The 16,130-nt window shown below is 37.0% G+C and overlaps 1 long non-coding RNA gene across 1 annotated transcript; it reads right to left on the bottom strand.

The window, feature by feature from the left end:
- Positions 1-386: 386 nt before the first annotated feature.
- Positions 387-8,371, bottom strand: LOC124997397. Its single transcript, XR_007110967.1, has 3 exons — positions 8,071-8,371; positions 7,254-7,405; positions 387-657 (listed from the first exon to the last, which is right to left on the bottom strand). It is a non-coding gene; the product is annotated as an uncharacterized LOC124997397 (long non-coding RNA).
- Between the last annotated feature and the right edge of the window lie 7,759 nt (positions 8,372-16,130).

Here is a 16,130-nt window from a genome sequence, read left to right as displayed (position 1 = left end):
TAGCAGTGACAGTCTTAGCTCTTCATATATGTCATTATTAGATTCAATTGGCTTTTCTCAGAATGTAAATGGATCAAGTCACTGTTTCAATCACACCTCAGATCTTGTTCTAACTTACGGCATAGAAACTGAAGGTCTGACAATATATTCTCATAACTCTCCTTTGTCTGATAATTTCCTTGTTACATTTGAATTCACAATATGGGATTACACTGAAATTAGAAAGACATTTCCTCAGTGCCTTATGTCAGAGATGTGGATGCCAGCAACCACAATCTAACTCCAACACAAAAACATTATTTTGTTGATAGTACGACAGCATCACTCAGTACAACTTTAAATCGAATTGCTCCTCTGAAAAAGGTGATAAATCGGAGGAGGGTAGCTCCATGGTATAATTCACAGTCATGTAGTTCAAAGCAGGGAGTTCGAAAGATGGGAAGAATTTGGCATTCCACTTGTTCTCACATAGCCTGGAAAGATAGTTTAATAACTTATGAAAAAAAAAAAAATCTCTGTAAGATTAGAGCACTCTTTCAAGTCATGTGTTCTTTCTAACAAAGGGCTTTGCTCTCATTCAGTGCGTGGACAACCTTCTCGTTTGTGCACCCACAGAGGAACAGTGTCGCTCTGACTCACTCTCCTTGCGTCACTTATCTGCAGAAGAACACAAGGTAAGTCTGTCAAAACCTCAGTGGGTACAGGAAAAGATTATTATTCTGGGCTGTGTTCTCACTGCTGAAGACAAAATCCTATCAACCAAACGCATAGAAACCATCCCAGATTACTCCAACCTGGAATAGCCACCCAAACGAAACACAGTTCAATCCCCAAGCATGTATGGGCATGTAACAAAAACGAAAACCACGTATGTCCACTTCAGTGCTTCTGTTAATTTCACCACTTCAACCAAACCACACAAACAAGGTGTCCCCTGAAAGCAGAGACTCTGCTGATTACAAAGATATGTGTCTCATCACTGTGCGAAAACTCGGTGAGCGAGCCCCCGAAGAGTAGAGAAAAAAAAAAAAATCCCCACACGAAACTGTATGTTTTATCTTTGCTGTTTGTGGTCAAAAGTTGTATTAAATTTATATTGAAAAAGAGGTGTGACTCTTGGTTCGATATACTATCTTTGGGTTAACTTCATTCATCGACATAATAAAGAGTAGATACAGTATGAGTAATCTGACGAGAGAAATGAAGCGTCACCGCATTTAATCAATCATAACTCTGAATTAGCAGCCAAGTAAAACAGACGAGTATTTTACCTGGCTCTGTGAAAGTGCTTGGTTGTGGCACAACCAATCATGTGAAATATGAATTCATGAATGAAAAACAAGGCAAAGGATGAGAATTAAATTAATGATACATATATATATATTAAAAAAATTAAAAAACAAAACAAAACACTGTCGTCTTTAATCCTGAGCAAAACAATGTAAAATGGGCCACATTTACTAACATTTCTAGACTAATGTGGATGTGCTGAGCTCCTTTTCCTGATGAGTACACTCATTGTAATATGAGCTTTAAAATTGTATTGAATTTTAAAATCAGTCAAACTTCCACCAAGCAACATCACACAGGAAGAACAAAATGCAATTAAATCGTTAAAAGGAGACAAAAGCATTACCATCCTGCCGGCCGATAAAAGAAGAACAACAGTCATCATGGACACAAAAACATATGAAAAACAGATGGAATCCATGTTAGGGGACAGGAACACCTACAAAATACTGAAAAAGAACCCCACGGAAGAAAAGAAAAGGACCCTGAAATCATTACTAAAACCTTTACTACAAAGTAACAAAATAACACGGGACGCATATGAACACCTGATACGCACAGCCAACATCACCCCCCATATATACGGAACAACAAAATTCACAAAAAAGACACCCCTCTCCGCCCAATAGTTGACAGTATCGGATCAGTAACATACAACCTCCCAAAAGCACTGATTGAAATCATCAAACCCCTCCTCAGTACAACACAAGTTGTTTTGAGTTTTTGCAATGTTGCAAAAAAAAAACAACAAAACAAAAAACAACTGGCACAAGAACTCAACAGCATAAGAGTAGAAAAAGATGAAATATTCATATCACACGACATGTTATCACTAGTCACAAAAACCCCCAGTTGACGTCACATTACACATCGTACAGGAACGACTCAAGGAACACCGAAACCCTCAAAAAACACACAAACCTGACAGTTGAAGATATTTCCACACTCTTACATTTTGTTGCTAAATCCACTTATTTTCAGTTTAAAGGAATCATATACAGACAGACAGAACGTTTCGCAATGGGAGATCCACCATCAGCAACAATGAGCAGATTTTTCATGGAGGACCTGGAATCAAAAACCATCTACACAGCATCCACACACTGTAAACCCACACTGTGGAAAAGATACGTGGACGACATCTTGGAAAAAATAAAAGTCGGACACACACAATGTCCACACTATACAACAACACTGGAAACATAAAATTCACGCACGAAGAAGAACACAACCGGACCATGGCGTTCCTCGATCTGAACATCCACCACAAAGAAGACGGCATCAAAACATCACTGATCACAGAAAACCCACTCACATGGACCAGTACCTCCTCTGGACATCAGAAGATCCCACAGCACACAATCACTCAGTCGTCAGAACACTCTATCAACAGGCCAACATCATCACGGAAGATAAAGACAGACAGGAAGAGGAAAGACACATAGAACACGCACTCACACTTTGTCAATATAATACAATACAATAAACAAAAAGAGAGAACGAAGAAACACACTCAGAAAACAGAGGACCAATACAAAGACACCATATGCATACCATACATCCGGGGATAACAGAAGCAATACAACACATCATGAAAAAACATCACATCAACGCAGCAATAAAACCACACAAAAAACTCTGTTAACTCATAGTACACCCAAAAGACAAAATAGAACTGGACAAAAAAATGCAACATCATCTATGTAATATCGTGCAAAACATAAACATGCCCAAAAACATACATTGGAGAAACTGGAAGATCATTCTACACATGGAGAAATGAACACAAAAAAGAATGCGAAACAGGAGACAGCGGGGAAATCAGGAGCAATCACAGATCACTGCAGGAGAAATTGGAGGCCATAGAAATCAGGAAGCGGGCACACAAAACTATCAACCGGGACGAGGGGGCGTACACCCTGGACCCTGGAGTGAGTGTGCTCACATGCACACTACACAAAAAATGGATTTAAAAATCGTAAAACAAAAAATCCTGATACTTATGTGAGTAGATTTTCTATCCCAACCCTAATACACTATGCACTTAAGCTGATCAGGTCGGACACGCTCTCTGGAGACACGCCCACTGGAGACTCTCCACAATACACCTAGCGCAAGATAGAAACAGACACACCAGTGCATGCACACACACATCAAGAGGGGAGAGACATACGGCCAACCCTCACGGCCGTAATAGCGACTTATGTAATAATACAGTGTTGGTCACTTCTCTGACAAGTAGTTTCTTTTTTTTTGGCGGGGGTTTCAAACATCTGACATTGGACTACACAGAAGGAGCACATCCCTGCAAGGTCTAACCCTGTTTCTTCGCGAGGATTCAGAGAACTTCTTCAGGACATGCTTGGTGAGTACAATAGGAGGCTCAACATATCTATCCAGACAAGAGGATAGATATAATCGCTTAGACTGTGTGTGCATTAACAAGAAACAAACGCACGGTAGGGTACGGAATAATTGTGTACACCACTGGAAAGTTTATCAGATGACTAAGCAGAATGAATCCCATTTACTACCGTTCATTAGAGTGAAGCTAATTAAATTAAAAAATGTTATCCTCTTGTCCGGATCAGGGTCGAGAGGCTAATAACCAAAGGGGAAAAAAATGGTAGAAGCATCACTCTATGTTGCTTTTGTCTACATGCAGACATGCATGGCAAACTTTTTTGTTTTGTTTTTATGGGTGTTTTATTCAGTTGGATAATTCTGCCCAATTTACAATGTTAAATTGTATGCTGACATTGTGACATTGTTTTTCTTTTTTTATATTATATAAACTGTTGTGTTGTGAACTGCACAGGTGTTTTTACAGGTTTTGCGTATTTCTGTTTGACACAGCCACTTGAGATATGTCAGCAATGTTGTTGCTGTTGTTACAATTGTAATACACTGCTCAATGACTTGTATATGAAATGGTAAAAATGTTTCGAATGTATTTGATCATAGGTCAATAACACTTGGAAGTTATTATTGTTATGGAGCTACTTGTTCTGCACTTTGCTGTAGTAAGACAGCAATTCTCTGCTGCTACTGTTAAATTGTTAAATGGAACAATTTCCAATTATTTCAATAAAGTATGAAGTAAACTTTAAACTTGTTTTGTATTCTGTGAAATGCAATTTTAAATGTTATTAACCTTAACCCTAACTTACTTTTTTGAGTGAGTAAAATTCTTAGTTGGTATAACGCTAACCTTTAAGTTTTACTAATGGAGAAAACTACTTTATCTGAACAAAAGATTATTAGTTGGCCAAACTGTTTGAAAACATAGACTTGGCACAAGTCTAAATTTCAAGTTTGTCTCAAAAGGAAAATGTAAAAACAAAACAATATGAGTTTTTGGTTGGGCTCAAAACTCAAACATTTTGAGTTTTCTCAACTTTTTTATTTTTACAGTGTCTGTATCTTGATGACTAAAATGCAACACAAACCAAACCCAGGAGACATGGACTCAAACACCCACAGCCATGGCACAAAACTTTCGGAAAGCTCTCTCCCTGCTCTATCACATAGGTCAGAGTCAAAACTCAGTTAGTGATATATTTCTTTTTTCATTGAAATTGTAGATTAATGACAATCGTGTGCCACAAAACTTAAAATAACGGATTGCTTCAACTGGCGAATGTGAGCAGGTTCCTGCTTGGCCCAACAAGCCTCAGCAACACTCTGCGAAAAGGTCTGTTTCGTGACCTTACAACACCACACGCTGGTGGGACAAAAACTTTCTGAATTCTCCGGAGCATCTCTCTGACATATAGCAAATTCACACTGTTGGCACGTTGCTTTATTTTGGACCTCCAACAAAAGATCACCAAACTCTTATATACCCACAATGTGTCTTTAATGAGGCCCACGTACACAACTTCCTCATCTTTAGTACAACATTTAGATCCAACATATTCCTGGAAAGGTCTCAGTGTTGAATCAAGCTACCTCAGACCCAGCGCTATGTGCATACCTGAACAGAACTAGATGGTGCCTATTTTTTTTACCAAAACCCACAAAACATACACTGAAACACTCACACGCACGGCACAAAATGATTCAGAAACTTCTCTCCCTGCTCAATCACATATGTCCAAAACAAAGTATCAGTAACTGATAGGTTCTTTTGTCACTGAAATTGCGGATTAATGACAATCACGCAAAATTTAGTGCAAAGGATATCTTCCGCCTGGCGAATTTAAGAACATTAAAGGCAATTTAACAACACATATTGGTGGGAAAAAAACTTTCTGAATACGCGTCTCTCTGATATGTACATTGACATGTTGCTTTAAATTACACCTCCAATAAAAGACACGTGAATATTAGTAGCCCACAGAAAAAGTTTTGAGTTTTCAGGAAGGAACCATTCATAAGACTTTAAAGGCAAGGAATTCCCAAGGGATGTTACTTCAGAGAGAGATGGAATTCATAACACTTTTCAAAGAGCCTACAAGAATGTCCCCTTCCAAAAGATAATATCCAAACTACACAAAGGTCTTCAAAATCTTGGCCATACTTTAGATATTAAGGAAAGATGGGAAACAGAGGGGGGGCTCACATTCTCACAGCAGTGGTTAGTGACCAGCTCTCCCTCCTGGAGGGAATTCAGCTGGAAAAATTAGTCTTGATTCTTTTGTTCTCCAGCTCAAAAGATCCACTAGTATAACCAGACTGCTTGTTGGAGGTCCTATAGCAAATCATTTTCACATGTTTTGGAGGCTTGGGGCTGTTTTTAAAAGGAAAATCTTTGATTTGAATACATAAAGTAAGACAAATACCTTTTGAAAGTATTTTTAGTTGTATCTATAAAGACTCAGAACCAGAAAAGAAAGACAAACCAACAAAATATATTTTGGAGAGAATTACATTCAAACCAATGAACTAAACTGATGTTTTTGAAGAGAACTGGCCTGAATGGCTCAGCTATGTGTTAACCTGAGACCTGATTTTATATAGAATCACAACGATAAGGTCCCCTTAATAACAAATGTTTTTTTCTTCCCCTTTAATTTCAAGCAGCATCTTTATCCTTATGTGTGATGTGTTTATGTATGACGCTGTTGTTGTACTTAGTGCACAAATCCTCCCTTTGTCATGTTATGTTTTGTTGTCTTGTTCCCAGTTACCGCATACATACAGTATGTGTATTTTACGGAAAGAAAGCTAATAAAAAGTAAATAAAAAAAAGTTTAATTTCACTAGAAAGGGATCAATATCTCAGGCTTAACATGCTCAGCGGACACCTGGATGTCTCAGTGAGGTAAACAGTCATTCTCTTGCATGGAATCCACTGCATTCCATAGTTTCCATTACATTTAGCATAACAAAGGATGAAATGAGTTTAATTTCATTAGTCTGGAACATTAGGCAACTTCAAACAGAAAACAAACGCGATGTTTGGACTGCACTGACACGCAGCCATCTTCCACATAATATTCAACTGAAATACATGGAACCTACTCAAAAAAAACAACAACGGTATTTTTATCCAGGGATCGAATTAAACAGTGGCTTTTGACGGAGCCCCATTTTTCAGTGCACCCCACGACTTTCCAATTCACATGCATAAGCTTTTAACAATCCAATTGTGGATCAGTAACAGGATTACTGAAGAAAACACTCTATTACCACAGCAATGCGATTAATACTGTCATAAATATTTCACATGACAATAGTCACAATAGCAACAACCCAAAAAGTATGCAAGAAATTAAATCACCATTGCAAACATTTGGCTTCCACCCAGGTGCAAACGCCATACACACAACAAACAGTGCTGAAACAAGCTCCAATATCTAGTGGCTAAAGTGGTATCGATATCAAGTGACAATAAAACAAAGGGGAACGGCTATATCTTAGTTCAGAAACAGACTCATCACAACTCATTAAAAATACGGTAATGATAAATAGGACAACACCAGTCCAAACACACAAGCCATTCATTCTATGATTCTTACCTTAATTCAGACACGATCACAGGGCCCAATGAACCTCTCTTTGGCTGTCCATACCCAGGGTACCCAGGATGTCAGGATGTTGAGAGGAGTTTTAACACCGTTTATCCTGGTGGGATGTTTTGCAGTTCAAAGTCCCCAGATGGCCTGTTGGGCTTGATATGCAATTAAAACATTACTCGCTGTTCTTTAAAAAGGTATTTAATAAAAAAAATATTTAAAAAACAAAATATGATTGCTAATAATCAATAACAAAGCTTGTGTAACAAAGCGTGCCTTCACAGCCACAGAAGTTCCTTTCCCTCTCTGTGGACTAATCTCCCAGATGTCTTCTCCTGTCTTAGAAGCATCCCTTTTCAGAAAAAAAAATCTGTGTATGTATATATATATATATATATATATGTGTGTGTGTGTGTATGTATGTGTATATATACACACACACACACACACACACAAATTAAGCCATAGGTGGCTGGCCAGCTAAGACTTATTAAGAGTTATTATACTGCTTGGTGTTTGTGATTTCTAATTTCGTTATTAGAAATGACAAAGATTATTTTGAGGGAACAAGAATTATTCAAATATAGTCGCATTGAATGCATTTTTGATAAATTCTTCTTTTAATAAGTACATTCTTTAACTACACAAAGCAGTGTTTTGCTAGTTACTTTTAATTATAAGTTAAGTTGGTTGCTAAGTTGATAGCAAGAATCAATATGATGTCGCAGTTAACGTTAGCATTCTATGTACGCTAACGTTAGCAAATGCATCACTAGCCCGATAAGAACACTTAGCTCAAAGTGACTTTCACGAAACTTACCACCAAAACAAAGTATTTTTGCTGGCCGTATTCTCGTCTGCCCACGTCTGCTTCGGCTCTGCAGACTCAGCTCCACACAGCTCTCTTCATTGCTCAGGCCCTCGTATCAGACCTTCTGTGCAATCTTCGTATCAGGTCTGTGCCGTCCACCTTCGCCAAGTTTGAGTCGGTAAAATAAAATAAAGCAAACGTGGGGAACAACACGATTTTAAGTCAACCTTCGATTCTTTTCATGTTGACAGTGTATAGCAGCGTAATTGGGCAGTTATTTGAAAACCTTGATTGTGATTGGTCAAACTGAATGCACCTCGTCTGCGGTTGTATCAGCGGAAATTCTCTGCCTACTGCACCTGCAATTGTGATTGTGTGCATCATAAATAGTGAGCTGAAGAATCCTGCTATACATGCAAATGAAGATAATATATAATATTTGGTCATACACAGGTGCAGCGCCCTTGTATAGACAATTGTAAGGCCCCACACATTATCATCTACGATGATTATTGAATATCTAGGATGATATCTTAAATATGGTTGGGGGAAAAACTAAGAGTCCTGAGGAAAAACTACCAACTCGTCGGTATGTTTCACGCCAACCTGGTCTCATGGCGGATCATGAAACTGTGACATTTCGTGATTTCAAGAGGACTGTCAATATGACACTGTACAAAGGAGTTAAATTTTATTTCATTTCTGAACCATAATTACATCCAAATAGAACTCTGCATAAGTTTTACATGACTTTCACAGTAAGGATTACATCAGTGTACTGTGAAATATACTCAAAGCAATTTACTGTAATTTCACATTTGTGATATTACAATGCATTGTTGTAAAAACACAAATGTGTACTGTGTACTAATGTGTACTAACTTTACAGCTTTAATGACAAAGCAATTACCATGATATTACAGTACATTACTGGGGAATTACAACCTTTTGCTCTACATCATTACAACAAGGCCCTGTACTTTTACAGTGTGTACTGTGAAAGTAATGTACAACTTGACAGTAATTTACTGTAAATTTGCAATGTATACTGTGGATGTCATGCTAAAATTGGCCAGTAATTTACTGGTATTTTGTTCTGCTTTTAAAGGAAATTTACACTCTACTTCATTCAATACATTCGCAACACATACGGAATGCTGTGTTTGGAGAACTTGGAATTCGGGAACTTGAAGTACTTGGATCGGGTGCAGAGACCAACTCCATATTAATAGTAACTAGTCCTAGAAGGCACAAAAACAATTTATTAATTAAGATAGAGCAAGATGTAGGGCTATGGGTCGATAGACTACGTGCTTAACTGTAGTCCTGCTCCAGTACTTCCTGGAGGAAGCTTACACATTGGTTAGTACCTCTGACCAATGAACGATATTTATCATCTCATCTTAAATCAATGCTATTGTGTTGTGCTATGTTACAGCCATGTGCCACTGCTGTGGACATTAATACTGCAGAACTCCCCAGCACCCCCTGCTTGATCATTCAAGGTAATGTTACTCTGATCTAGCGTCAACATTTGTATAGCCCTTTGTATCTGAAGCAGATCTCAAAGTGCTCATAACACATAATGTTATATCTTTTCATTTCAGGTGACATGATGAAGCCCTCTGGAAGGCTTACATATAATGATGGGCCCACACCCTTTATTGTTACACGGAGTAGCTGCTTTCTTCAGCAGCTATTACGTCTTCAACCTCGAGTATCCTGCCACTGGATCTCCGACGCTGGAGTTCATTCAAAGGTATTTTATAAAGATCACATCTGACCTTGTAATTCACATTATAGTACTCATTATATAGTACACATTATAGTTGTCTTGAGGTCTAAAATGCTGACATAGGAGGTACCTGAGGCTAGCCTGGTGAGACCATCCTGATCTCGCAAATTCATATTCAATTTCACTCTGCAGATTAGTCTGGGTATCTGCACATGTTACTCAGACAATGGTCCAACAAATACCTGCCGGTGCAAAAACAGCTCTTTATGATATCATTTCGAAACGTCTATCGTGAAATGGAAATGCTAACGTTAACTGCGACATCATATTGATTCTTGCTATCAACTTAGCAACCAACTTAACTTATAATTAAAAGTAACTAGCAAAACACTGCTTTGTGTAGTTAAAGAATGTACTTATTAAAAGAAGAATTTATCAAAAATACATTCAATGCGACTATATTTGAATAATCCTTTTTATTGTTCCCTCAAAATAATCTTTGTCATTTCTAATAACCAAGCAATAGAAATTAGAAATCACAAACACCAGACAGTACAATAACTCTTAATAAGTCTTAGCTGGCCAGCCACCTATGGTAGTGATGCTTAATTTGTGTATATATATATATATATATATATATATATATATATATATATATATATATATATATATATATATATATATATATATATATATATATATATATATATATGTGTATATATGTACACACACAGATTTTTTTTTTTCCTGAAAAGGGATGCTTCTAAGACAGGAGAAGACATCTGGGAGATTAGTCCACAGAGAGGGAAAGGAACTTCTGTGGCTGTGAAGGCACGCTTTGTTACACAAGCTTTGTTATTGATTATTAGCAATCATAATTTTTTAAATATTTTTTATAAAAGCAGCGAAGAATGTTTTAATTGCATATCAAGCCCAACATCCCACCAGGATAAACGGTGTTAAAACTCCTCTCAACATCCTGACATCCTGGGTACCCTGGGTATGGACAGCCAAAGAGAGGTTCATTGGGCCCTGTGATCATGTCTGAATTAAGGTAAGAATCATAGAATGAATGGCTTGTGTGTTTGGACTGGTGTTGTCCTATTTATCATTACTGTATTTTTAATGAGTTGTGATGAGTCTGTTTCTGAACTAAGGTATAGCCGTTCCCCTTTGTTTTATTGTCACTTGATATCGATACCACTTTAGCCACTAGATATTGGAGCTTGTTTCAGCACTGTTTGTTGTGTGTATGGTATAGTATTAATCGCATTGCTGTGGTAATAGAGTGTTTTCCTCAGTAATCCTGTTACTGATCCACAATTGGATTGTTAAAAGCTTATGCATGTGAATTGGAAAGTCGTGGGGTGCACTGTAAAATGGGGCTCCGCCAAAAGCCACTGTTTAATTCGATTCCTGGATAAAAATACCATTGTTGTTTTTTTTTTAATAGGTTCCATGTATTTCAGTTGAATATTATGTGGAGGATGGCTGCATGTCAGTGCAGTCCAAAAATCACATTTGTTTTCTGTTTGAAGTTGCCTAATGTTCCAGACTAATGAAATTAAACTCATTTCATCCTTTGTTATGCTAAATGTAATGGAAACTATGGAATGCAGTGGATTCCATGCAAGAGAATGACTGTTTGCCTCACTGAGACATCCAGGTGTCCGCTGAGCATGTTAAGCCCGAGATATTGATCCTTTTTTAATGAAATTATACTTTTTTATTTACTTTTTATCAGCTTTCTTTCTGTAAAATACACATACAATGCGTATGCGGTAACTGGGAACAAGACAACAAAACATAACATGACAAAGGGAGGATTTGTGCACTAAGTACAACAACAAGGTCACACATAAACACATCACACATAAGGATAAAGATGCTGCTTGAAATTAAAGGGGAAGAAAAAAACATTTGTTATTAAGGGGACCTTATCGTTGTGATTCTATATAAAATCAGGTCTCAGGTTAACACATGGCTGAGCCATTCAGGCCAGTTCTCTTCAAAAACATCAGTTTAGTTCATTGGTTTGAATGTAATTCTCTCCAAAATATATATTGTTGGTTTGTCTTTCTTTTCTTGTCAGAGTCTTTATAAATACAACTAATAATACTTTCAAAAGGTATTTGTCTTACTTTATGTATTCAAATCAAAGATTTTCCTTTTAAAAACAGCCCCCAGGACCCTAAAATGGGGCCACAGAAGGACAGCTCCAAAACATGTGAAAATGATTTGCTGAAGTATTGCTATAGGACCTCCAACAAGCAGTCTGGTTATATTAGTGGATCTGTTAAACTGGAAAACAAAATAATCTAGACTAATTTTTCTAGCTGAATACCCTCCAGGAGGGAGAGCTGGTCACTGACCACTGCTGTGATAATGTGAGCCCCCCCTCTGTTTCCCATCTTTCCTTAATACCTAAAGTATGGCCAAGATTTTGAAGACCTTTGTGTAGTTTGGATATTATCTTTTGGAAGGGGACATTTCTGTAGGCTCTTTGAAACGTGTTATGAATTCCATCTCTCTCTGAAGTAACATCCCTTGGGAATTCCTTGCCTTTAAAGTCTTATGAATGGTTCCTTCCTGAAAACTCAAAACTTTATCTGTGGGCTACTAATATTCGTGTGTCTTTTATTGGAGGTGTAATATAAAGCAACGTGTCAACGTTGATTTGGTACATATCAGAGAGACGTGTATTCAGAAAGTTTTTGTCTCACCAATATGTGTTTTAGATTAGTGTCATTTGGAAGGTGCAAGGTCAAAGGTTTACTAAAGAGGGGGTGTGTTTAGCTCAGTGAGTAGAGCATCAGCACCATGTTTTGAGGCTACAGTCGTCACTAATAGGAGCCTGTAAAAAGTCAAAGAGGTTTGGCCTCAGAGGACAACGTATTTTAAGTAAGTGTGACTTCTGGGCTTTTGCCCTTCAGGAAATGATGTTAAATTGCCTTTAATATTCTTAAATTTGCCAGGCAGATGATATCCTTTGCACTAAATTTTGCGTGATTGATGAAATAAAATCAAACCCCTCACATCGTCACATCACACATCAAGATACAACAAAATCCCACCATGCTGGCCTGAGATAAGAAGCTTAAGATGAGAACAACATTTAACATGAATGGCGTGCCACAAAATGTTACGGATTTGACCTCAATTAACAGGCCACTGTGACCCCCCCAGGATGCTTCAAATGCACATCTCTGAGGTCTCTGTAAACCTAAGAGCATGGCCTTTAATTTGATAAATGAAACAACAAATGCCAACATGCCGGCCTGAAATAAGCAGCCCCCCCAGAATGCTTTAAATGCACATGTCTGAGATCACTGTAAAGATATGATGATGACTGTTGGAGCCAGATCACGTTCTAAATTTATTTCTATATTTATAATTTCAAAATACATAAACTTGTTTTCAGTTAAGTATGGTATTTCTATTCATTAAAGAAATTATTATTTAGGAAATTATCGAGCCAGCGTGCGTCAAGATACTTATTTGTTTTCAATTTTAATGGAACGTGACGTGATGTATGCAATGCACCGCCCATGGACAGGTGGCTATTTAATTTTTATGAATATATGTTTTGAAATGGTTAGGTGGCGGAGCGTTAAAGTTTTCCAACCACACACTCTTTGTTTTGTTATCTTGTGTATTCAGTTCGTTTAATTTTGTTACGTTTGAAAGTCAACCGGAGATTTATGTTCAATAAAAAATCAAACTTGGATAAGCGTCGTCTCTGCGCGTGCTGACTGAAAAGTGTGTCGGTAACTCTCCACCTAACATCAGTCAGCCAAAAGGAGATAAACTAAGGATTGGCCCCTTCAATGACCTTTAATTTGATATATGTTAAAACAAACTTACAGCATGCTGACCTGAGATAAGCAGCTTAAGAAGACAACAACATATGATATGTACTGCGTGCCACGGAACACTACAGATTTAGCCTCAATAAAAAAGCCACTATGACCCCCCAGGATGCATCAAATGCACATCTCTGAGGTCTCTGTAAACCTAAGAGCATGGCCTTTAATTTGACAAATGAAACAACAAATGCCAACATGCTGGCCTGAGATAAGCAGCTTAAGAAGACAACAACGTATGATACGCACGGTACATACGTGACATGGAACACTACAGATTTGATCTCAATGAACAGGCCACTGTCACGCCTCCAGAATGTTTTTTTGTGAAGATATTTGGGGTCTCTGTAAACTTAAGATCATGACCTTGAATTTGATATAAGATACAACAAAACAACAGCGTTGTTTTCCGTAATTAAAATACAGTTTGTGCTTGTAATTTTAACAAGATTTTGCCTTAATTTCAGGTTGTTTTAACATTTAATTAGAAACCTTTTCACATTTTAAAACAATTAAATTACCTACAAGTATGGTAAATAAATGTTGTATTACATATAACAATGCTTAAATTTACAGAAACGTGTTGTTATTAGTTGGTTTTAATTACATTATTTTATGGGAAGAGATTGTAATTGTAATAATTAATATTTGATGTAAAGTAACGAGATTCATCTTTCAAAACACATCAAAAAACTGTTGCAAAACTAGATATTTGGTTAGATTGCAAGAATGTACTGTTTCAGATTACATCAAATGGATATTTAATTGTTTTACGTTGTTTTTAACGTTTAAGTACAAACATTTTAGATTTTAAAACAATGAAATTACCTATAAAGATGGCAAATTAACATTATAATATAAATAATAATGCTTAAAGTTACAGAAATTTGCTCTTATTAGTTGGTTTTAATGACGTTATTTTATTTAAAAGGCTGTATATGACTATATTAAATGTAATATAACAGTATACAACAATAATTTGATCTTTCAAAACATGTCAGAAAAAGATAACTGCATATTGGGTGAACAACTGCAACAATTTACTGTTTATTGTAATTTCTGTGATTTCTTTTACATTGATTTCCTGAATATTTAAAGGACTTCCAACTAAAAATAACACCAGAATTATTTTGATTTTAAATGGTTTAAACCGGTTTTTGGTCAGTGGGAAATGAATTGCTGTGTTTCAATGAGAACAAGCTGAACAAGAACAGCTACAATTTCCCATTCTCCATATTTTTATTTAACTGGAACAGGTAATCATTATTACAGCAATATTCAAAAATCAATGCAATTAAAATGGCTGGTGTTGACACAAAAACAATAAAATTCAACTGAACTGGTAATGAAAAAAAAGAAAGAAAAAAAAGGTTGAGTTACCAACTTAAATACAAGGCATCCATAACCTGGTCAAGTCACCATACATCCACAACATTGATTACAAACTTCGTCAAACCTCACTGGAAATGAATCCATACTCTATCCAGACAGTTGATGTGGTGTGGTATCCATACTTGAACTACTTGTTGGCCATGGTGAAGTTGCAGTTTCTGAGCTGTAAACACCTGAAGAGAGCACAGAAAAAATTAGCTGTTATTAAATAATAACAGCTAAAAATGGTTTAAGAGGCAGGACCAGGATAAAGGTGCAAGATACAGCCTTTTCCAACACCACAGCAGTCACACGAGTCCCGCTATAGATGACACCGTTGCTTTGGGACAGACAAGCTTGCGAGATCTCAACATAACACACTACAAAGGGGAACAAAGAAAACACACACCAGACTGACTATAGATGGTATAGATGGTTTTATCAGACAGGCCTTTGCAAAGTTGCTGGAGCATCGCACAAAGTGTGGAGGAAGAGTAAGTATATTTGTTCTTCACCATATTAAAAAGCTGTATTTCAGTAGACAACATCCAAAAGTGTATGATTCTCTTCATCTTGTAGTCTGGACATATCAACGGAGATGCACTGCAGCACAGTTTTTTAGAGTTTTCCTACTCTTCATTTGAGGAAAACTAACTCTGCTGCGGTGGTGAATTCAGCTGTCCAGCCTGCACACCTGAAATGTTGGCTGTTTCTGTTGATGGAAACAGAAAGTTATATCGCTTTGGTCACAGTGGAAGGTGCTCTTTTTTTCCAGTGTTTTTATTGATTCCTTTGTATTTTTATGTGATTAATGGATCTGTCTATTTTTGTTTCTTCCTTAGCTCTGATGATCCTGCCTTTTTTGAGGGGGACTTTGTGGCAAAGAACAATGAAGTCGCCACATTTACTGAGGCCATCCAAAAAAACAGTGACATTTATAATGTTACATTTATAATGTCACAAAATAGCTGTATTACTGAAATAGAAATAAGAGAAACAACAGCCTATATAGCTGACCCCATTGCTTTCATTTTAATTTATTTGTTGTCTATGTCACAGACACAGGGAAAAGGGAAGTGTGGGGACTCCCAGTGAATAGC

Source organism: Mugil cephalus, chromosome 20, assembly GCF_022458985.1.
Source record: "Mugil cephalus isolate CIBA_MC_2020 chromosome 20, CIBA_Mcephalus_1.1, whole genome shotgun sequence".
In the NCBI taxonomy this organism is placed as follows: domain Eukaryota; kingdom Metazoa; phylum Chordata; class Actinopteri; order Mugiliformes; family Mugilidae; genus Mugil; species Mugil cephalus.
This window is presented reverse-complemented; position numbering and strand designations above follow the sequence as displayed.